Source organism: Acomys minous (genome assembly GCF_964271855.1).
Source record: "Acomys minous genome assembly, chromosome: 19".
Classification (NCBI taxonomy): Eukaryota; Metazoa; Chordata; class Mammalia; order Rodentia; family Muridae; genus Acomys; species Acomys minous.
Window position 1 is genome coordinate 463,538 of NC_140499.1, and position 19,300 is coordinate 482,837.

The 19,300-nt window shown below is 45.3% G+C and overlaps 1 long non-coding RNA gene and 1 pseudogene across 3 annotated transcripts in view; both read right to left on the reverse strand.

Annotated features, from left to right (window-relative positions):
* Window positions 1–11,078, reverse strand: part of LOC311589821 — a 58,364-nt gene extending 47,286 nt beyond the window's left edge. The window contains exons 1-4 of one of the 2 annotated variants that reach the window (XR_014776651.1): window positions 10,813–11,078; window positions 10,407–10,537; window positions 8,537–8,632; window positions 8,282–8,365 (exon numbers count right to left, since the gene is read on the reverse strand). This is a non-coding gene — a long non-coding RNA (uncharacterized lncRNA). Of the gene's footprint in view, window positions 1–8,281; window positions 8,366–8,536; window positions 8,633–10,406; window positions 10,538–10,694 lie in introns of both variants that reach the window. The other variant, XR_014776652.1, reaches the window with a different exon arrangement.
* A 6,227-nt stretch (window positions 11,079–17,305) lies between these two features.
* Window positions 17,306–18,418, reverse strand: LOC311590221 (macrophage migration inhibitory factor-like; annotated as a pseudogene). The gene has a single exon. The product of its transcript is annotated as a macrophage migration inhibitory factor-like (transcript).
* Between the last annotated feature and the right edge of the window lie 882 nt (window positions 18,419–19,300).

Genomic DNA, 19,300 nt, shown 5'->3' on the forward strand with positions numbered 1-19,300 from the left:
ATGTGTTTGTTTCAGGAAGAAACAGCCAGCAAGGCATGTTTCTGAAAGAAAAGTCACTGTTTCTTAGGAAAACTGAACACACTGAACAAACACTTGTGTGAGTTACTGTGACTAAAACTAAGGTTCCTTGCTCACAGAAAAGCTAGAGAAACACTGATTTCACTAAACACGGTCACACATGCCCCCAGTCATCCATCCCTGTAGTCCTCCAGACCTCCAGACCTCCATCTCTCCATTCTTCCAGTCTCCCAATTTTCCAGTCCCCTAGCTCTTCAGTCTCACAGCCCTGCAGTTTGACAATCCTTCTGTCCTCCAGCCTTGCATTCCTCCACCCCTACAGTCCTCTAGTTTTCCAGGCATCCAGCCCTCCATCCTGGCAGTCCTCCACTCCTACAGTCCTACCGTCCTCCTGTTCTCCAGCCCTCCAGCTCTCCAGTCCTCGAGTCCTGCAGTCCTCCAGTACTGCAGTCCCCCATTCCTCCAGTAATCTAACTCTGCAGTCCTCCAGCCCACCAGCCCTCCAGCCCTCCTGTCCTCCAGCCCTGCAGTTCTCAGTCCTCCAGCTCTCCAGCATTCCATTCCTCCAGCCCTCCAATACCAGCTCTGCAGTCCTCCAGTCCTCCAGTCCAGTCCTCCAGTCCTCCCATTACCTAGTCCTCAGCCCTTCAGGTCACCACTCCTCCAGTCCTCCTGTCCTCCAGTCCACCATCCTTGCTGTCCTCCAACCCTGTAGTTCCCCAGCCTTGCACTACTCTAGTCCTCCATTACTCCAGTTGTCCAGCTATCCAGTCCCAACCCCTGCAGTCCTACAGTCCTGTAGTCCTCCACTCCTCCAGTACTCCAGCCCTCCAGTCCTGAAGTCCTCCCAATCCTCTAGCCCTGCAGTACTCCTGTCCTCCAGTCCTCTAATCCTCCAGCCTTCCAGACATCCAGCCCTGCAGTCCTCCCATCCTCCAATCCTCCAGCCCTCCTGTCTTCCCACCTTGCAGTCCTCCAGTCCTCCAGTCCTCCATCCCTCCAGTCCTCTAGCCCTCCTGTCCTCCAGCCCTCCTGTCCTCCAGCCCTCCTGTCCTCCAGTCCTCTAGCCCTCCTGTCCTCCAGCCCTCCTGTCCTCCAGCCCTCCTGTCCTTCAGCCCTCCTGTCCTCCAGTCCTCCTGCCTCCAGCCCTCTAACCCTCCCCTCTCTCTGGCCCTCCTCTCACTTCAGACCTCTGGTTCTCTAACCCTTCCTCCTACCTAATGGGAACCTCAGCTCCAGTAAACAAGGACATGACATTAGGGCTAATGTGCCTGAGTCTCCCATAATGAATATGTATGCATTTGCCATCTGTGGTGGTTTAAATAGGTATGACCCACACAGATTCTATGTTTGAATGCTTGCCCATAGTGAGCGGCACTGTTAGGAGGTGTTGCCTTGCTTGTGTAAGTGTAGCATTGTTGGAGGAAGTGAATTACTGTTGAGGCGGGCTTTGAAGTCTTACATAAGCTCAGGCTATGCCCTGTTTGCCACACAGTCTCCTGCTGCATGTGGATTAAAATGTAGAACTCTCTGCCCCTCCAGCACCATGTCTGTCTGCACCATGTTCCATACCATGATTACAATGGGCTAAACCTCTGAAACTGCTAGCTAGCCCCAACAAAATATTTTCCTTTATAAGAGTTGCTATGGTCATGGTGTCTCTTCACAGCAACAAAAGCCAAGCACCACCTTTGTCCACATAGCCGAGGATCATAGCATGGCTACCAGTGACAGTTGCCCATGGGAAGGGTGAGGAGAGGAGGGCAGTGGTGGGACACATCTCTGGGGAAGATTTATGAGACCCCTTGGTCTAGCCTAAGCTGTGGCAATGAGGCAATACTTGGGAATGCAGTCAAGTTCTAGCAGTAAACATTATCATTTGTGTCAAGTAGGAGAAACCATCTCTGTGGATAATAAAACAGTAAAATACAGCTGGGCATGGTGGCACATGCCTTTACTCTCAACACTCGGGAGGCAGAGGCAGGCAGATCGCTATGAGTTTGAGGCCAGCCTGGTCTACAGAGCAAGTCCAGTACAGCCAGGGCACAGAGAAACCCTGTCTCAAAAAACCAATCCAAACAAACAAACGGAAAACAGTAAAATAGTGTCCTTTTCCACTCAACTTCCTCTACAAAAATAGAGAAGAGGGGTTGGAGAGATGCCTTAGGGGTCAAGAGAGCTTTATGATCTTGTAGAGAACATAAGTTCACTTACCCGCATGCACATCAGACAGTTACAGCCTCCTGTGAAGCCAGGTCCAGGAGATGAAGCCAATACCCTGCCCTGGCTCTGTGGGCGCTCATTCTTGTGCACACTCATTCTTGTGCACAATCCCACACTCACACACACATATGCACATAATTTAAAGTTTGTTAGTTGGAATCTATTTTCAAAATATGTAAAGACAGGAAAAACTTAAAAAGTATTTCATTAGCTGAGTGTAGTGATGCCTGCCTTTAATCCCAGCACTTGGTAGGCAGAGGCAGGAGGATCTCCGTAAGTTCAAAACCAGTCTGTTCTACATAGTTCCAGGCCATCCAGGGCTCCATGTGAGACCTTGTCTCAAAAAAACAAAAAAGCAAACAAATAAAAAATTAGCTCATTAACATAATAAAATGTGTGTATTTAATAGTGACCTTTCTTTAAAATGTCAAACCAAGCAAGCCTGATTCACTACTGCCAACTAATTAGTTGCCAATGTGACTAAAACCAAAAATAATATTTTTAAATGTTTTTAAAAGAATCTAAATGATCATTTCTTGTATAAAGCCAGTCTGAGATACAACATGTGCAGAAAACCAAGAAAATAAACTCAGAAAAATAACAGAATATATAAAGAGCCGGTAAGGCAGCCAGCTAAAAAGTAAATATGCCAAAATCAGTAGTCTTTCTATATATTAGCAATAATCAATTTGGTTTTTTATGTTAACATTCACGATGGCAACATGAATAATACAATACCTGGAATAAGTACAACGAAAGTCCCTGCACATATTTTATGATAGAAACAAAAATATTACTGAAGATATAAAAGACACAAAAGGAGAAAAATTTATCATGTTCATAGGCTGAAAAACTCATTAGTATAAAAATCTATAAATTTATATTTTCATCAGAAACAAAATTAGATTTTGTGTACTCATGTGTTTGTGTGGTGGTGGTGGTTGTGATATGTGTGTATGTGTGTGTGTGTGTGTATGGTGGTAGTGGCAATGTATGTGTGGTGCATGTCTGTATACTGGTGTGTGTGTGTGTGTGTGTGTGTGTGTGTGTGTGTGTGTGTATGGTGGTAGTGGCAGTGTATGTGTGGTGCACGTCTGTATACTGATGTGTGTGTGTGTGTGTGTGTGTGTGTGTGTGTGTGTGTGTGTGTGCTTACATGCACTTGATTATGCCCAGCTTTTTATGTGGTCACTGGAATCTGAACTCAGGTCCTCAAGATTGCACAGCAAGTGTTTTTATTCACGGAGACATTTCCCCAGCCACCCAAAATTAATTTTTTCCATCTTACTTTTCATGTGTGTGGGTGTTTGGAATCCATGTATGCCTGTGCATGGTATGTGCCGTGCCTGTAGAGGCCAGAAGAAGGGGTCAGATCCTACCTGAACCAGCAGTTACAAGAGGTTATGAGCTGCCATATAGGGGCTGGGAGCTAAAACTAGGTCCTCTGAAAGTAATCACTAAGCCATCTCTCCAGCACCAAGATCTGTATTCCCCATATTCCCTCATCACTAGGTACCCATATTCAACAATATATCAGGCAAAATAAGACTAAATATACTTTGAATAAATGAAAACAGTTCATTGAGAATGAATCGCTGATATCCAACAGAACGAGTCTGACTCATACTTAATTATACTACATGCTTTATCCTAGTGTATTTAAGACTCTTAGGCAACCTCATTATAGGAAATGGTATCATTTTTACATAATATTATTACTTAAGATTTTTGACTCTTTGGTTCTTTTTTTTAAATACATTTAGCAACTTCATTTGTTTGTTTTTGTTTTTCAAGATAGGGTTTCTCTGTGCAGCCCTGGCTGTCCTGGAACTCACTCTGTAGACCATGACGATCTTGAATTCAGAGTGATCCACCTGCCTCTGCCTCCCTGAGTGTTGAGATTAAAGGCATGTTCCATTACCTCCCACGCCATTTAGTAAGCTGTTTTCTAAGAACAGTTAGTGTTGTCTTTTTTTAAAGTACAGGTAGTGTTGTCTTAGATATACAAATAACAGAACTCCTGCAGTTTGGTTTAATGGCCAGCAGGTGAAGACAGAGAAAAAAAAATCATTTAGTGTGCGAGCAGGGAGGGGGCTGGGTATCAGGTTGCTCTCATTAGAAACACATTTGACCATGTCCCCTGGAGGGGGAGATCTGGTGGCACTCAGAGGAAGGACAGCAGGTTACCAAGAAGAGACTTGATACCCTGTGAGCATATACAGGGGGAGGTAATCCCCCTCAGGAACAGTCATAGGGGAGGGGAATAAGGGGAAAATGGGAGGGAGGGAAGAATGGGAGGATACAAGGGATGGGATAACCATTGAGATGTAACAAGAATAAATTAATAAAAATTAAAAAATTAAAAAAATAAAAATAAATAAATAAATAAAAGAAACAATGGCTGGGGCCCAGCTTTGCATTGAAATCACCTGAAACAACTTTAAGCAGATTCTAAACTGAGTGGTCTGAGGTATATATGTCATTGCTTTGATATTTTTACCCCTTCAAAACAGGGTTTCTCTGTGTAACAGCCCTGGCTATCCTGAACTCACTACATAGACCAGGCTAGCCTCGAACTCACAGAGATCTATCTGCCTGCCTCTGCCTCCCAGAGTGCTGGGATTAAAGGCGCACACCACCATACCTGGCACTTTGAGAAGTTTAAATTGGTTGTATTATTGTCTCTTCCAGCAACATCTAAGACTTCAGAATATGCTACAAGGGCAGGTTGATGTGTTGCAGAATCTTCTGAAGAATTTATGGAACCCTGGCTGCTGTATACTCTTTGTTCTCGAAAATCAGCATATTCTTTGATGATAACACAGTAAGCCTGAGTTAATAAAATATAATCAGGCTGGGTGTGGGCCATTAACCCTAGCTCTGAATTCAAAGCCAGTCTGTTCTACAAAACAAGTTCCAGGCTAGCCAAGGCTACATAGTGAGACTCCTTGGATGGATGGATAGATAGATAGATAGATAGATAGATAGATAGATATAGATATAGATAGACAGATAGATATGAATTTCATTAACAAAAATAATTAAAGAGAAAAAGCAATATAGTTAGTACCAATCTCATTCTCACCTCATATGAGATTCCTTCTTGCACACAAGCATTTTCCTCCCCAGAGCCAGGAGAGTTCCTCTGCACTGCCAAGGAGTTCACAAACTCTTGTGATAGAGTGTTGGGAGAAAGCCGGACAGCTCAGCCCAGTGTATCCCCAATCTTTGTGGGCTCCCCTCCCCACGGCTTGCCTTCACTTTCTTATGTAAAACTGTGTATGCTATTTTTATATTGCAAGCCGTTATAAACTAATTTTTAAATGACATCTATCTGTTGCCTTCCGCATTTCAAAAGTAGTGAATGTTTGTTGTGGAAAAGACAAAAGCAGAAGGCTGTGGGTAAAAAATGTCACCATGCCAAGGCCATCACTGCCACCATCTGGATTTGTGTCATTACAGGCTTTTTTGAGGACATGTGTATGTGAGTCTACATTATATGCGTGAGCTCATAGTCTAAACCCATGTGTATGTGCATGTGATCCCAGATACACTGTGGGTCATTAAGCTCCAGAACTGGGGTTTCACTAAAGATTATTTACAGTGGGGCATTTGGCTTGGCAGGTGGTGAGCATTGGTGATTTGGCTAAAGTATGACTTTGCTGACTAGGCTGCAGCCCATTGCTCAGACACACGGTAGGTTAAGCAGCTTCCTACTGTGGTATTGTGTTTTCTAACCTCAGGATGACTCACACATGACTCTGGTTTGCTGGGGTTTTATGAGGAGAGCTTTTGGAAGTGTTTGGTTTATTCTTTTTAATCATTTAAAAACATGTATTGGGCCTGAAGAGATGGCTCAGCAGTTAAGAGCACTGACTGCTCTTCGAGAGGACCTGGGGTTCGATTCCCAGCACCCACATGGCAGCTCACAACTGTCTCTAACTCCAAATCTGACACCCTCACACAGACACACATGCAGGCAAAATACCAATGCACATCAAATAAAAATAAATAAAATATTTTTAAAATATTTATTTGCCTGTTTATTTTACTTTTTATGTATATGCCTGCTCATATGTACACCTGTGTACAAGTACCTGAGGAGACCCAAAGAGGGTGTTAGATCCCATAAAACTGAAATTATAGGCATTGGAAGCTATTTGATGAGTGTGCTGGGAACCAAACCCAGGTCCTCTGCAAGAACAGCAAGTGCTCTTTACTACTGAGCCACCTCTCTGGCCCCCTGATTAATTGTTGTTTTGTTTGTTTGTTTGTCTGTCTGTTTGTTTGTTTGTTTGTTTTGAGATGGTCTGTCACCATATCCACAGGCTGGAGTTACATTCACGGCCTTCCTACCTTAGCTTTTCCAGCCAGTTCTGGAATCACGGGCTCCACACCCAGCGACTTTACCCTTCAGTAGGCATTTGGCTTGATCTGAGATAGAAGAGTGACAGGGTTTCTAAGCACATCTCTGCCTGTCCCTGGACCACTGTTCTAGTATTCAACCCATCCTCCAGCCTCTGAATGCCCCTCATTGCCTGGTTCCTTCCTCATTTTCCTGTAGCCTTTTCTGCTTGGGACCCTCTGTTAAGACAGTTGTCACTGAACTTTGAATATCCCAACCGAGGGGGAAATTTACTCTCCTCTCTAGCCCCAGTTCTCAATTTTAAGAGCACACAGAGAAAAGGTGGTGGTGCATGCCTTTAATCTCAGCACTCAGGAGGCAGAGGCAGGTGGATCGCTATGAGTTCGAGGCCAGCCTGGTCTACAAAGTGAGTCCAGGACAGCCAAGGCTACACAGTGAAACCATGTCTCAAAAAAACAAACAAACAAACAAAAACAGAGCATCCTAAGTCACTTGGTGTCTTCTTGGCCCTTCTCACCTGGCCACACTGAACGGGCTGTGACAAGAGTCTGCTGGGTGGATTGGAAAGGTATCAAACATCCCCTTATATAGATGAGCACTGAGGCCTCAGCAGGGACATGGCAGCCCCATGACCAGCCTCACCAAGAAGACAGTGGGAATGGATGTTCAAGTCTGGGAAATTCCTTTATTTCGTACTGTCTCCTACACAACTCTGCTACCATGCATATATGAAACCCAAAGATGGGGGAAATTCAACATATAAAGACTATTATTTCTAAGCCTGGGGTTCTATTTTTGTTTTCACCAAATTTTGACTTTTCAAACATTGCTTTTCCTATCGTTCAGGACCTTAGATACAACTATCATAAAGGGTAATGCTGAGATAAGGCTGGTGAAGCTGACTCAGCCTTCTGAGTCATCCCAGCCCCAGCCCCCACCTTCCTCCAACACCACCCACCCCACCCCACCCCACCTCCCTTTACCACAATGCAAACCTTGAGAAGAGGAATGTCACACACACACCACACAAATCACATATACCACAGATATTTTATTTTATGTGTATGGGCATCTTGCCTACCTGTATGGCTGTACCACTTGCACACACACACACACACACACACACACACACACACACACACACACACACACACAGAGGCTAGTAAAGGGCATTGGATGTCCTAGACCTTGAGTTACAGATGGTTGTAAGCAGTCATGTGGATGCTAGGAATTGAATCCAGGCCCTCTGGGAGTACAGCCAGTGCTCTTAACTGTTGAGCCATCTCTCCTTTGGCAAGAGAAGGGCATCATCTTTCCAACCCTAGAGACTAGAGGTGAAAGAAGGGATGGGGAACCTTCCACTGAACTCTGGCCCTCAGAATGTAGATTTGTGGCCTGTATCTTCTGGTTGAGGCTTTACCTTGAACTTTAAGAACTGTCCTACCCTGCTTCTTTCTCTGTCTGTCTGTCTTCTGTGTCGTCTCTGTCTCTTTCTCTCTGTGTTCATTTGATATCCGCTGTGAAGTCCAGGGGGACAGAGTCTACCTGACCTACCTTCTGGCTCCAGTCACAGTGGATAGAGGATGGGTACTAGCCTGAGATTCTAGGAGTACACTGCCTTATGGGAGTCTCACACAGGTCACCATCTTAGGCTTTCTCTGACACCATGCTCACCCCCACATTATTAGTGTGACTCTCTTCTGGATCTGGTTCTTCCTTCACTCAAACGTTGATGGTGTTGATGGATGGAGACCTCTCCTGTAAAAGAAAATGATCCAAACCTTCAATTCCAGAAAGGAGCAACCCTGCCATCTATCTATTCATCCTGATGTTTCCATTTTCTCCCCTCTTCTACCTATTCTTCTGCCTCCATTGAATATTTCTTTGGACCCAAATCACCCTTCTCACACTCACTGGTCCCCACATCACCTGTCTTGTCTCCACTGTTCAGGCCCCTTCCCCTTCTTCTTGGGGTTGTTGTTGGAGTCGTTGTCCTTGATGATGTCATACTGGCAGCAGAATAGCCTGATTACAGTTGAAACACAACAATACCGTCTGAGCCTTGACTTGAAGCATTGTGGGGTACTGAGATATTGACACAACTTCTAGAAAAGCTTTGAGTTCCTGGTGCCCATGCAACCCTCAACTCTGGGCTTCTCTCTCCCAAACTTGTCCTGACAACCCTCCACCAACCCTCCCCCTACTGCTTTTCTCTCCCTTTTATCCTGATAGATACCTTCACCAGTTCCTACCATTGCAGGCCCGAGTCTCTGGCTCCCCATCCTGTACTCCCCAGCCCACATGAGCAGTACCACCACAATGATGACTGTTTCCCCTGTCTGCAATGGCAGCTCTCAGTCCAGGCCCTCTACTGTAATGTCACCTGAGAAGAAAGCCAACCTCTGGGTTACAAGGGACCCATTGGAGAGCTGTCACATACAGAAGGAGATGCTGGGAGTTAGAGTCAGGCTGGGTTCATCATTGCACCAAGAGTGGAGGTGTCCGATAGCTCCACTCAGGGAGAGCTTTGGTGGGAACCCTTTAGAGATCAAAGGATGATGATAGGAAATTGCTCAGTGAAGGCTTGTGGGAGCCATGATAAATTCTACCATGTCAGAAATCCCATGCTTAGGCTGCATGCTGTGACAATACAGCTGCTGAGCTCTGCCAGAGGAGGTCTTTATGTTCCAGGCCATCCTTGGACTTTTACCTTTGAAAGAAGTAGGGAAGTCCCTACTGAGAAACACCTGGAGGGTTAAGGAATTCCTTTCAGAGGGCTACTCAGTAAAAGGAAGTTCTTACAGAGAGCTATTCAGGCTATTGTGTTCTTGTCTTGGGAGCTAGGGAGAGAGGGATCAGAATAGATCCTATTGACCTTACTATATAAAGTCTTACTCGTCTGCATTAAAGGGAATCTTGATCAGAAATGTCCTGACTTGATTAGTTATTTCTTGCATCTCTGTATCCTACTTTCAATCCCCCCTCTCTCTTTCAGGAGAACCCTGATTCAATTTTTCCAGCGGGCCGGGACCAACACAAGCTGTGGCAGGTTTGGTGCAAATTTGGGTGAACAGAAGCTTATAAGACCTTCCACCAAAGGATTCATTAGCAGTGTCTCTATAGCTGGTCCTCTGCCCACCTGTTTTTCTTCCTTCCCTGGCAGTAGAATGAATTAAATCATCCTTCTATTCACCTGAGCTAGACTGTGGTTAGCCTTAAGCAAGTAAACAAGAGGTTAGAACTCAGGTAGAAAGTGACAACTCAGGCTCTCACTTGGACTGGAGCTGTTGGAAGACAGCCTGTCAGAACCCTCGAGAGGGCACATGGGGCCCTGGGAGGCCAGTGCTCCTGACCTCCACCATGCAGTCACTGTCTTCAGCGAGGCCCCAAAGGGCACAGGCCCTGGTGGTGGTGTTCACCTCCCCGATAACAACACGCTGCCCAGGGCCATTCTGTAGCTGCTGCAAGGAGTCCCTTGCTACCAGGCTTAACTCCGGAGGGAGTCTGTAAGCATTCAAACTATCCAAAGGAGTAGTATGGAGGTAACCAGCCGGAGGTGCAGAGATCCAAGGGCACAGGTTGGAGGAAATGGAGTAGCCAATGACAATGTGGCCTTCTGGGATGTCCCAGGACACAGTGACTGAGTTGTCTCTGAGGTGAGTGACCAACACATTCACAGGAGAGGGAGGTCGGTCACGTGGGGGCTGGAGGAGTGACCAGGTGTTAAAAGGTTAAGAGATTTTACCCTCACACTTGCTCTAACAGACTCTCACTCACTGCTGGCATCCTCTTTACTCACCTGCTCCCACAAAACCCAGGTCACAGCTGACCCGCAGAAGGACCTTGGGACTCAGATATGGGGAAATCAGTGGTTTCCACTGATTTCGCTGGGGACCGCAGAGTCATTCGCTTGACATCCAGGCAGGGATCCTGAAGGAGGCAGGAGTTGAGGGGCTCAGGAACAGCCCAGACCGCAAATGGGATGCAGCAGCTCTCCTAAGCTTCCAGGGGCCCACAGCCCATTTCCCTTTTGTCTTCCCGCCTCTGCATAACCCCTTTCTCCCCCCCCCCAACCCCCCCCACTCACGCGGACTTATCAGCCCACACCCATCGCCAGGGTCCTTTTAGTCCTCATGCCTTGGGGGGGAGGGGGGGCTGCTTGGTGCCCAGAGGGCGGCCCATCCCTGAACTGGCGCTGGCCCTACCCCATCCCGAAACAGGCCTGCCTAGGTGGGCAGGTCCAGGAGAGCTGCAGGCAGAGAGGGCAGAGGTGGAGTTCCCAAGGGCGGCTCCTGGTCTGTCTCTGAGCAGGGGCCATTGCCAGCGAAGCCTAGCAGCTGGCCTGCATCTCCAGTGTAGAGGACAGTGCAGCCACCTAAGCTGGCTCCCTGCAGCAGGATGTGGCCATCAGGGCCAGCCAGCTGCGGCTCTGCGGAGCTGGCCGCGTACTCTCAGCTGCAGCCTGACTGGGACGTTTGGGCTCGCCCCGCGCCCCCGCCCCTCATCCCCGGTGCCTAGTCCGGCCTTGCCCGGCCCCGCCCTGATTCTCCCAGCCGTCATTGCCCCACTCACACAACTTCCCAAGCCCTCTTTTCTGGCGACTCCTCCCATGACCGTCCCAATGGCGGCCTGCTGGGTCTCTATCTGTTCACACTTTCTGCTCTAACAGCTGAACTGATAGGCAACTGGACAGGCACAGGTGCGAGGGTCTCTGGCACTTGAGAGAGCTCCTCCTTCCTGCATGAAATTAGCCAAGTGAGGAGGAGGCACTCTATCTCCGAATTAGGAGAGGACCAAGAGGAGAGGAGACAGAGTGATGGAGATAATTGTTTTAACAATCTCTTGGAGACTGCGGCAGCTTTTAAGTCTCCTTCCCATTCATAATCTGACTTGATTCCATTCGCTTTCTAATTCATTCTTTCATTTATTCAGGAAATATTTCTGATCATCTTCTACGTGCCTGGCATTATACGAACTGGGGAGGACTTAAAAATAGTGCTGGACATGTACGAACAATTAAAAAGCAGATCTATTTCTCTCCCACCCCACCACCGTGTGTGTATGTGCTTGCATGCCTGTGTGTGTGTGTGTGTGTGTGTGTGTGTGTGTGTGTGTGTGTGAACTCCATTAACTTGTGCCTCAGGATTCCTATCTGTAAAGCACAGAAATCAGAAAGAGTTGTTAGAATATCTAATGTGGAAACACTTGGAATATCAATCGTCAAACACTGGACAAGGATCTTTTAAAACCTTCTGCTCCTGTAGTATTATTAATTTGGATCAACTTGTTAGTTGTTGCATTCATTCAGTAAACATGCAAGTCCTTAAATTATTTCATGTGTTAGCTGTGTATGAAATCCATGTGATCCTAAAGAACCAACCACTTGTCTGAGCCTGTTCCCTCATCTAAAAATGAGGCTGTCAACAGTGACTTCTAAGTGTCACTGTGTCCAATAATGCCTGACATTTGGGGGAAAGTGAATGAGTCAGGAGAAATAGATACTTACTGCCTGTATTTAGGGCAGGTTTTTCGGTCCTCGTTGTTCTTGCCCTATTTCTATTTCTGTGAATTTTCCTCTGTGATATTCACTTCAGTGTATGCAAACCCGGGGCCCAGCAGCTTCTGTTGTTTTTCTTTCCGAGAGGATAAAATGGGCCACTGGAACAGGGGAGGACTGCATGGTGACATGTGATCAAGCCATGACCTCTGACTTCTACTGACCTTGGTCACTGGCCTTCAGAGGCATTTGGGCTCCAGAGCTCTCTTGTTAGGGATTCTTTCTGGCCTGGGTGTTGTGCACATCCAGGCTCCCTGCCTTCCAGAAGGCACTGCACCTGAAGGGCAAGAGCAGTGAACTTCTAGTCCTCGTCTCCAAGGGCAAAGCAGAGGCTGGCAAGCAGAGTGTATGCAGACAGGACCCTCAGGAGCTCCATGAGGGCTGAGAAACCAGTGGCAGGAAAGGGTATTGAAGAGAGGGGTGTAGGGGTGATGCTCAGAGAGGCAGGGTTCTTAGATTAATCGTCTCCATGGCTCAGATAAGACCCTCCCAACTGGAAGCAAATTATTGTGATCAGAACAGAGGCAGGCAGGACAAAGTGTCCACAGTGTGGCACCATGCCAGGCAGAAAAAGATACCAGTACGTGATCGAGACCCCTGAGCCTGGAGAATGGGAGATGAGGTCCTTTCTCAATTTTAGCCTTCTGCACTGATTCCTAAGTAGTTGAAATTTGGACTGGCCTCAACTCTGGACTTCTCTTCCATCCCTCTTCCTTCTATTTCTCTTTTTCAGCTTTTGAGACAGGATCGAGCCCATTCTGGCCTCACACTTGCTATGTATCTGAGGATATCCTTGAACTCCTGATCTTCCTGCTGTCATTTTTCAAATTTATAGGCACACCATTCCATGACAGACACCCTCTTCCTTATCTTTCCTTGTGATCTTCCTTTCCTAATAGGCTGAGAACATCACAAGAAAACTAAGTTCTTGGTTGTGAATGGTGTGTGTGTGTGTGTGTGTGTGTGTGTGTGTGTGTGTGTGTGTGTGAAGTTTGTGAATCCAAGCCAAATACCATCCTGCTGCCACTCCCACCTCCATTTCAGCAGGCATAAAACAGACTTTGGCTTCCTGACCCTCCCCTTGTGTCCCCTTCTCTTAGTTGTTCGGGTATGAAGCAGCTGTGCCAGTCACAGAGAAGTCCAACCCACTGGCCCAGAATTTGGACAAAATAAATGCAGAGAAAATTTCTCACTTGCTGGGACAGTGTGATGCTAGACAGTGTGGAGCCATTAGCTCCAGCAATGCACTTTCACACTCAGAATCTTCACAAAAGCCTATAAAGTAGGCATTATTATTCTTTAAAAGTGGTTTCTTTTTCCAGACCAGAAAACAAAGAAAGGATTGTCATAGTTGATTGCTCGAATGTACCCACTAATGATTGATGGCTGCTGCTTCTTTGATTATTTTTTATTTAACTGCCAAAGCTGCTCTCAAGTCTCTTCTGGAATAAGTACAAATTTTAATAACTAGTTTAGTTAGAGAGAAGAGCCAAGAACGTCCTTCTCCAAATCATTGTTCATTTTACTACCTCACATGGCTTATGTTCTGCTCAATTTTATAATGAGAAGAATAAGGAGTTATAAGTCTTCTTCCACTGCTGACAAAGGAAGAAAATAATTCCTCTCTCCTGAGCTGGGCTTCTTTCCTTCCTCAGGATCCACATGGGGACCTGGTAGTGCTGAGTGGAGGGGGTGGCCTCTGGCCAAATGGCATTCCTCATGTCTGTGAGTACCTTAACTCCCTGTTTCGCTCTTCTCCTTCTTGGCATGACCCAAGAAACCATAAAGCTCACCTGAGATAAGTTCTTTCCATAGATATAGTCTCTTCCCACTTGCTCTCTAAAACCTAGAGTCCAGTATGGCATCCAGTTTCTCTGGCCCCATTGAGCCCCACCACTCTCTTGTTAATGTCCTCACATCCCCTGCATCACTCATTAATGATCTCCAAGTTGCTTCTTTTAGTGGCAGGCTCCAACCAAGTTAGAGTTAAGCATTGCCTAAGAAGATCGTTATGTGACCCTAATCCTCCAGGAATTAAGAATCTGTTATATCCTCTTTTTATTCCCTTTTCATACTTGCTTCTGTCGGACATGTCTCTATTAACCCGTTAATGAAAGGTCTAGGACAAAAACCTTTTACACATACCTCATTATAGAAGACAACAGGTAAGTTCCCTAAAAAGCAGGTGGTCTGCTTTTTAGAAACTGAATTTGAATGTGTTTAGTCAAAGACTATATTGAATCTGCCTCAGTTTCCACCATCCTTTATTGCTTTGTGTCTGAACCCTTCACAGATGTTTATTGCCTTTATGGCACTTGCAGGTATTTGAGGTTTTTTGAAAAAATCTGTGGTGAGTACCAATTCAATGACATCGTTCCTCCAGTCCTTTCTCTTAGTGTGCCCTTCCCTAAGCAGCTGAAGTATCTGCTTCTTAGTCAGTGCCTCTGACCTTGATTGATTTTACACTCTTAGGTCTCTCATGGCCTCTCAGGAATGGAGAGAAGATAGCGCACTACACAGGCTTGAGGAGCTGAAGAAGGTCTGTGTTTTCTGTTACCACTCACCTAGAGACACCAGTATGTTCTTTTTCATGGGGTTGGAAAAAATCCAACCTTCTGCCAAGGCTTGGCTCCTCTTTTGGTCCTGATTTTCTCACACATTACATCTGTATTTTCCCTGGAGATCCTAATGCATGCTTCCTCCATTCCTAAGTGGCTGCTGGGAAGAAGAGAGTGACTATCATAAGCATTTCTGTGGGACTCTGTAAGTATGAGGACAGGATGAGTGGAGGGAGGGGGTGGGACTAGAATGGCACAGAAGGTAGATTGATGAGATGGGTGCTGGGAAATAGAAAACATACACATAGGATTTGATTTATTTATTTATCTTTACCAAATTGGATATTTTTATGGTTATGAAAAGAGGGGGGAATTTCAACTCAGAATAACTACATATTGATTCTACATTGGGTGTTAAAAATTTGTACTTTTCTTTCACTACCTGTGTCCACTAGTTCCTCATACTTCTCCTTCCTGGTAAAGGGTTTTTGTTTGTTCATAGAAACAGAAGCCAAGAAGAGTTATTTCCTTATAGCATTTTCACTTCTGCCCTAAGCTTGGGTGTTATAAACCACAAATCAGATTCTGTGCTTACATAACCAGCAACGGTTGAAAGGAATGTTGCCCCAGTAAAGTACAGGCAAATAGGATTTGCCTGATTCTATGCAATATTTATGGTAAGTAATTTATAGAGTTCCTCATTCTGGCATTGATAATTAAAATACAATGTAATTCTATTTAACATTTGTTCTCATTGTAGAGCATTACAAATACAGAGACAAGAAGCATAGCCCAGTAAGCCCACATAATACCATCATCTACCTTCCACGATTTTCCAGACCTTGTTGATGGTGTTTCACTTGTATCCTAATTTATTTTCAACTGTCCCCCACTACTAATCTGAGTATCATTTCTTCATTGGTAGAAGATACTGTCAGTGTTTAAAGAATGAGGTTGTTCCATGAAGTACAACACTGAATCTACAGCCAGGCTTGTTTCCAGCAGTCTTTATAACTAATCGTTTATGAGATTAGTGAGGGATGGCTCAGACGTTTCCTCTTCTCTACAAGCAGATACACTACTAGTGATGCTTTGCTTTCTTTTAGAAGGAAAAGTTGACTCAAGACTGCCTTCTTTTTGGTAAATGAAGTATAGAAATAGTTCTCTGACTAAGCATCACTCTTTAGCAGCTTTAGAGTACATATCATGTAGACCAAGAAAAAAGAGGACCAGCCATATAGCTTAGAGCAGCCAGTGTGCTTCTCTAAAGCAACTCCATGGACAGATGTCTAGAATTCCTTTTGCTTTCTCCCATAAGCAGTAACATAACCATCACCATACTTCATATCTGCAGCTTGTCACCTTCTGAAGATGAGCACAGGAGAGGAATTGCTAGATCCTGGATCTCTGGAGGAACCAACAGGAACTTCTCTAAGAAGGCTTCATCCGGCATCTTTGTTCCTGGTACCTTGGTGTGGAACCTGTGCTCAAGTGCTGAGGAATGCTGAGGATCACACTGATGAGCAACTGCATTCAATTTAGTGCTTGAGGCAATCAGAGAACAATATGCTTGCATCAATTACTTTTCTGTTGCTATGATGAGATACCATGATCAAAGCAACTGTGGTGGTTTGAATGAGAATGTCCCCATAGGCTCATAGATTTGAATGCTTTGTCATGAGGGAGTGGCACTGTTTGAAGGGCTTAGGAGACATGGCTAGCTTTGTAAGAGGAAGTGTCACACTGAGGATGGGCTTTGACGTTTCTGAGGTCCAAGCCAAGCTCAGTGACTCTGTCTTCCTATTGGCTACAGAACTGGATGCAGTACTCTCAGTTACCTCTCCAGCACCATGTGTGCCCATGTGCCACCGTGCTCCCCACCATGATAACAATGTACGAATCCTCTGAAGCTGTAAGCTAGCCCCAATTAAGTGTTGTTCTTTATAAGGGTTCCCAATGGTCATGGTGTTTCTTCACAGCAAAGAACACTGAATAAGACAGCTTCCTATAGAAGAGTTTATTTGGGGCTTAAAGTATCAGGGGCTTAGGGTCTGTGGCCTTCATGGCTCTAGGGAGCATGGCAGCAGGCAGGCAGGCATGGTACTGGAGCAAAGGCTGAGAGCTCATCCCAGAAACACACCTCCTCCAATAGTGCTGCATCTCCTACCCATTCCCAGTTCCTTCAGCTGGGAGCCAAGTCTTCAAACATATGTGCCTATGGGACATTGTCATCCACACCACCACCCCAGTGCTAGTCAGAAAACTGAAAACCCGACTGCCCTGAGGAACATGCTTGCATAGTGGACATCTCTCATTTCTAAAGACATGAGAAAACCACTGAGATGTTGGAGGTGGGCTACACGCTCTATCAGAAGGTAGAAGAGGGGTGGACAGGTGTGGGTGTAGACTGTACTTTATATTTATAGTTTACATAGGGCTTTTACATGCATTTTCTAATTTAAGCCAAATAACTGCCCTGTACAAAAATCTGAGGGAAAAAAATGAAACCATAGAATTTATGTGAGAGGACATTGTAAAGTTTAAAATAACAAAAGAGGGGTGCTACTGTTCGGCTATACTGGTCAAGGTGATTGACTGACCGAACTGTTAAATGAGACCTAGGAAGGTCAGAGCAGGCTGGACACACTCACAGAGTTGCAGCAATCAGGTCTGTATCAGCCATAAGAAGATTAGCGTCTCCCCAGGACAGGGGGATGTGTCACTTAGAGCCACCTAGAGAACCTGTGAGAGTGTGGATCCCTCATCGTATCCCAGAGATTCTGGTTCAGTGGGCTGGAAGTGTAGGTTAGAAGCCCTCCATATATCTGATCAGGCTCTCCTGCTGTGTGAACAAATTTGTAACCATTAATCTGGAACAGTTTCTAAGAACTGCAGCTGTTTCACTTAGGACTAATCAGGTGGCATTATTTGTCACGTGTATCTATGGATCCAGGCTGATAAAAGAAATCCAGCCAACTCAGTTGTTTTGCCACAAAGTAGGAGCATTTTGCAAACGTAATTTCTAAATCCTTTAAAAATCATTTGCAGAATTTCACACCAGGAACTGTTGTGAGATACCGTGCGTTGGTCCTGGAGGAATGTGTTGCTGTGGATAGAGCCCTGGTCTAGATGTGTTGCTATTTTATTTTATTTTTTATTTTTATTTTTTGTCTCTTAAAACCTTTTATTTCTCACAGGCAGAAAGTCGGGCATTGATACTGGTGGACAAACACAGAATATGACATCAGCAAAGACCAGGAACAGCGGTGCAGGTAAGTCAGACAGGCCAGAACTCAAGCGAAGGTGGAACCACTCCAGCCCACATTGGCTGAGTTCATGTCCTAATAGTTGATGTAGATACAGTCCTGGCAGATGCTCAGGAGATTGGCCAGCAGGCCACACAGCAACTTGGTTCTGGACACTGCAGATGTTGCAGATGCCGTGGAGGCTGCATAGGGCACAAGAGTCATTCCTGCAGCTCAAAATCATGAGCTGGTCCAAGACCACGTGCACTGCAGTGTACTGTGCGGGCTTGCCAGTGGCCTGCACCAGCTGCTGCGTGAGTTCGGAGAGAAACCCCTCTGTCACAGAGGCGCTGGGAACATTGGTGGCAGAGGAACTGTGCTCACTGACTGGATGACGAAGCAGATCATGGTGTGGCCCAAGCCAAGGACCTGAGCTATGTCGTGTTGCCATTTTAAAGAGGTTCAAACCTTAAAATCAAAGTCAAGGGTCTCTTGGTTAGGACTCAGCCTAATCATGTGCTAGAGTATAAGTATGACGTCAGCATTGGGCCTCAGCTCTCTACGTTTTACTTTTCTCCTCTGAAAAGCACTTCTGTCCTGTACTAATGGCTGTGAGTCTCCCTGCTCTTGCTCTACCACCCCCATCCATCCTTTTCTTGTAGTTGTCCAAGCTAGAACTTAGTTTGTGAGTGAAATTTCCCTCCTTTCTCAATCTTATGTTCCTAGATAGCTCCTAATAGCTAAGAATGGAAGGTGGTGTGGTGTGAGGTGTGTGTGTGTGTGTGTGTGTGTGTGTGTGTGTGTGCATGTGCACATGTGTGTGTTGGCATGAGTAATTTTTAAAATTATTTTATTCTTGTACATATACACTTATATTATTACACATATATACACATATGGCAAGAAGAACTGTGACACAATCAGGAATTATATAAATTACATTCTTAGTGTTTTGGCTATTTGTATTTGACAGCCTTGAAGAAGACATCTTTCCTATCTTGGTGCATCTAAATTTCTGAATGTAAATCTATCTCCATCACATATTGTCATTATCAACTTAGAACACCTATCTAGACATCTTAACCCCTAAAACATTTTAAACACCTTAACCCCTAAACAATCAAGCTTCATTGTAAAACTAAGCTACCTGTTCTTCAACTCCCTCAGAGACTTGAGGAGTAAACTTGATTATCTGAGTGTGCCAGGAGTGCAGGTTAGTAGCTTTCCAAATGAAAAGATGACAGAGACAGTTTTCTACCTGAATAGTCACCCAAAACTCTCTATAACATTGAAGTATCTTCTTGGCATGAGTAATTTTAATCTATTTTGGAGG